The following is a 5,190-nucleotide window of genomic DNA, read 5'->3' as shown; positions in this document are numbered from 1 at the left end:
CAGGAATACAAAGAATGAAATGAAAAATGGACTAGACTTGATTTATAACAAATGCTCTAGGAAGTTGAAACAAAAGGATGTGAATTTGTATAGCAGCTGTAAAGAACAAAGATGGCTTCTTGAAGAGGGAGGACATTAGGGATGGATTTCCAAGTGCCTCCTAATTGGTGACTACAGTCTCCAATATGACCTCTCATTGGTTATGAGAAGATTCTCTTGCTGAAGAGTTTCCTCAGGGCAGCCTTCATGTCTTGATTTCTCTGACTGTAGATGAAAGGAGTTAACATTGAGGTCACTGCCATATACATCACAGTTAACACAGCACCTGCTAGAGGGTGAAATCCATGCACATGACTATCTCATAAAATTAAGAAATGACTGTAGGGTGGGAGCCACAGGTAAAGAAGGCTCTGAGCACACCCTTCCTGGATGGAACACCTAAGACCAGTGGAAAAGACCCCAACATATGAGATGATGATGCACAGCAATGGCACAGAGAAAACACCAATCCCGAGGTACATCATCTTCACATTAAAGTGAATGTCAGAACAGGACAGCTCGAACAAAGAGGCAATGTCACCATAAGTTGGCCACTTCCTAGTTGCCACAGAAGGGCAGAGTATGGGAAAAGGCATTGATGTTTCCAACCACCCAAGTCCCAGTAACTAGCAACACAAGACCATGTATGTGTTCATAATCTTTGTGTAATGAAGTGGTTGGCTGATAGCCACAGCATGATCACATGCCATTGCAGCCAGGATATAGCTATCTGTGTTAGCCAAGGCAATCATGAAATACATCTGTGTTAGTCATCTCCCAAAGGAGATTGTTTTGGTGCTCAAGAGGTGGTTGGCTAGCATCTTCGGGATGGTTACAGAGGAGAAGAAGATGTTGACAAAGGAGAGGTTAGCAAGGAGAAAATACATGGGGTGGTGAAGGCGAATGTTGGAGCAAATGGCCAAGATGATGAGCAGGTTTCCAATCAGTGTGATGGGGTAAATGAGCAGGAAGAGGATGAAGAAGAAATCCTCCTGTTCCTGCTGACCACTAACTCCCAGGAGGATAAAATCCAGGGTAGAGGACCTATTGTCTTCTCTCATGGATCTTTCAGCAGGCAAGGGGAAAAAACTGCAGAATTTTTAGTGAAGTTGCTGTGTGTAATGATCCTTCTAAACCGCCTCTTTGACTCCCTCACTTGTTGTGTCTATTTCTGGGTTTACTAAACCCAGACATAGGATATATATTGAGAGGGGAAATTCTATTGCTCAGTAGGACTCATTGGCAGTTGGCCCTGGACATTCATGTCTAAAATATAAGCAATCTTGAATAAGTGGTGCCAATCCTTCCCAAACCCTGCAACATCACCCAGAAATGTAGGGTTTAGTCCTTTAACAAATAATTAAAATTCATATTTTATGTGCTAAAAGCTTTGGTAGACCTCATAGAAAAATCATAAATATGTGGAAAATACAGTTGATTTACCCATTTATTTATATATGGCATAGTCTCTGGTCTCAAGGACCTCACATCTTAATTAAGAAGTCAGAATCACATGCTAACTTTAGTACACAAGAAAAGGAAAGAACCTTATTTTGGAGTCTTTGAAAAACACTCCAGTGCAAATAATGATCAGTGAGCACCCTAAACACTGATCATACTCAGGATGAGCCCAGAGCCAGCGGGTAACAAGTGTCTACACTGGCATCAGAAGAGTGTAAATCACAAAGACCATTGGGATTAGGTAGCAAAGCAAGATCAGTGAATGTACTACCCTGATCTCCTATTTTTGAAAGGTTTTTCAAAATCCTTTGATAGGCTTTTATCTTTATTTCATATTCTCAAATATATGTAATCATAATGTTTTTCCTTTCACCCTTCTCCTACCTTTCTTTATTATTTCCTTTGGTGGCTCATCCAATGTCATCATGGTTTCAATGGCTGCTTAGTAGAATCTCATGTCTATATCTGTGGGCTTAATCTCTTTTTCCCACATTTCCACATTCAGCCATCCTGTCAACATGTCTGAACAGAGCTCATACTCTGCGCATCCAGCATAAATAGATTGAAAACTTTTTGAGGACAGAACCATATCTTCTTTGTTTTGAAAAATATTAAAAATATTATTATGGAATATTTTCCAGTCTATGCACCAATTAGTTTGCAGTCAATACTTCTTGAAGTACATCCAGGTTTGTTTTATGGGTTACCCAAATGTAGGATGCTCACAGGCACACTCACCCAGTTTATTTTATACCTCTGCATCTGATCTTGTTCGTTCTTCATCTCTATATATAAAACCCTAAGTGACTGGTTGACCTGTTGACCGTTTGACCAGTCACTATGATGCGCACTGACCACCAGGGGGCAGAGCTCAACACAGGAGCTGCCCCGTGGTGGTCAGTGTGCTCCCACAGTGGGAGTGCCACTCAGCTGACTGAGGGACACCAGACACCAGGCTCACAGCAGGCGAGCGCAGCTGTGGAGGCGGAGCCTCTCCTGCCTCCATTGCAGCAGTTTTACTGAGCAGTGGTGGCAGGCACAGCGGGGCAGGGATGAGTGGCCCAGCTTGGGCTCTTCCCCTGTCGCCGGCCTCCTTCGCACACTATTTATCCCTCAGGGGATGTCGGGCTGCTGGTTTTGTCCCAATCTGGTGTGTCGGACTGCCGATTTCAGCCCAATCCGGTGAGGGGAAACTAGCAGTCCGACATCCCCTGAGGGGTCCCAGATTGCAAGAGGGCACAGGCCAGGATGATGGACCCCATTGGTGCATGGTGCATGGGGCCTCTAGTTTAAAATAATTCACATTCAACAAAATCCAACACCCTTTTTTGATAAAAACTCTCAGCAAAGTGGGAATAGAGGGATCATACCTCAATATAATAAAAGCCATATATGACAAACCTATAGCCAACATCATACTCAATGGGCAAAAACTAAAACCATTTCTTTTAAGAACAGGAATAAGACAGGGATGCCCACTTTCACCACGTTTGTTCAGCATAGTACTGGAAGACCTAGCCATAGTGATCAGACAAGATGAAAAAATAAAAGGCATCCAAATTGGAAAGGAGGAAATGAAATTGTCATTATTTGCAGATGACATGAAATTGTACATAGAAAACCCCAAAGTCGCCATCAAAAACTACTATGGACCTGGAGAGTATTATGCTAAGAGAAATAAGCCAGTCAGAGAAAGATGAGTATCACATTATCTCACTCATATGTGGAATCTAATGAACAAAATAAACTGATAAAATAGATCCAGAGACATAGAAGGAGCATGAGAAAACCTGTTGAACCTGAGAAGGAAGGCAGGGGAGAGTGGGTGAGTGGGAAAAGATCAACCAAAGAACTTGTATGCATGTATGCATAACCCATGGACACAGACAATACGGTGGTGAAAACCTGGGGCAGGGGGTGAGGGAGGGCTATAAGAGATCAAGGAGGGATAAAGCGGGACATACGTAATACTTTTAACTATAAAGATTTTAAAAATAATAAGAAGAAACAAAAGTAAATAAAATAAAATAATTCACACATAACTTTTCTAATCAATGTCCCAGTGCCTTACTTTTGACCACCATCATTTTCCACCTGAAATACTGTAATGTTTTCCTAACTGCTTGACTACTGGTTCCCTCCCCATGGGTCCACTGTGAGGCACTCCAGCCCAGGAAAATTATTAGTGTTAAGAGGAATTTTTCACAGCTCAAAATCTACACAATTAGGTTATTTCTATTGTAAATATATTTACAAAATCAAATAAAAATTGTGAAAATACTTTTAAATAGCGTTTTGTCAGCACAAATATATAGTGAATTACCAGCTTCTTAACTCTCTGGATAATTTAGCAAAGACCATAAATTTGAAGACTGGAAAGGAATGCAGGGCAGAAAACACATTCTGATCCTCCTGTGGCATAAAGGGGACTCAAGTTACTGTTTTGTTCTTGACTCTCTAAGTAGAGAAATGAAGGGTTAAGTATGTCATTCTACTATTTAACTAGGTATCCATTAACAAAATTTTAAAAAGTAGAAGTCACTATATCAAATCAAATCAACTGTAGTCTATTATAGAAAGAAATGTATACCCTCCAATTTTTAGGTTAAAAGAAAAAAATCTACCAGGGTCACATACCTAATTTAACTTTCATTAGAAAGGGAAAATGAATGAGATACCAAGGCACTTACATCTATCAAAGAAAGAGAACAGACTGAAAACTGTCAGAGGGGCGAGGGGCTGCAGAACAGGGTGAAAAGGTGAAGGAAGCCCTGGCTAGTGTGGCTCACTTGTTTGGGCATCGCAGATGCACCTGAAGGTTGCTGGATGGATTCCAAGTCAGGGCACATAAAGGGGTTGCTAGACGGGTCTCAGTAGGGGGTGTGCAGGAGGCAGCCTCTGGATATTTGACTCACATCTCATTAATCTCTCTCTCTCTCTCTCTCTCTCTCTCTCTCTCTCTCTCTCTCGTCTCCTTGCTCTCTCTTTCTCTCAAAATCAGTAAAAATATTTTTTAAAAAGGTGAAGGGATCAAGAAACGAAGCAACCAACCAACCAAAAAACAAAAGACCTCATAGACGCAGACAATAGCATGCTGATTACTAGAAGGGAAAGGGAATGGGAAAAGGCAGTAGAGGGTATAGTGGGGATAAATGGTGATGGAAGGACACTTGACTTAAGGTGGAGAACACAAAATACAATATACAAATGATATAGAATTATACCGCTAAAAGCTATATAATTAAGCAAGGCCACTCCAATAAATTCAATGAAAAATCTATAAAATGTCTCTTAAAAAAGAGAAGTTTGCCTTCTTAGGAATGTATTTGATAAAGTTGAAAGATTTAAAAGGAATATTTAATCTTATTTTCTTTTTAATTTGGGAGCTAATAAAGTCCCCTCCAAGTAACTAATACAAGGTGATCCATGGATCGGAAGATGTCCTTTGTGACACAGATGTGTAAAATGGTGGAGCCAAGTTTCTGTGTCCACCTCCAGCCCCTCTTCTCTCCCTCCATTCATGTATAAATGCTTATCTTTGCAAAGTATCTTTTGACCTTAGATGTGATGTATTGGAGACATCTGTCTATCATGTGGAGCCATCTTGGCGATATGAGTCTTTGGCAGCAAGTGGTCTGCTCCTAAGACTGTGGGAATTCACTGGAACCTGGGAGACGTGACGACAGGGAC

The 5,190-nt window shown here is 41.0% G+C and overlaps 1 pseudogene; it reads right to left on the bottom strand.

Annotated features, from left to right (window-relative positions):
* Positions 1-200: 200 nt before the first annotated feature.
* LOC102241025 lies at positions 201-1,100 on the bottom strand (annotated as a pseudogene).
* Between the last annotated feature and the right edge of the window lie 4,090 nt (positions 1,101-5,190).

The sequence above is a fragment of the Myotis brandtii genome, unplaced genomic scaffold (assembly GCF_000412655.1).
Source record: "Myotis brandtii unplaced genomic scaffold, ASM41265v1 scaffold2038, whole genome shotgun sequence".
NCBI lineage: Eukaryota > Metazoa > Chordata > Mammalia > Chiroptera > Vespertilionidae > Myotis > Myotis brandtii.
The sequence above is the reverse complement of the archived record's forward strand: the minus strand, read 5'-3'. Positions and strand labels throughout refer to the sequence as shown.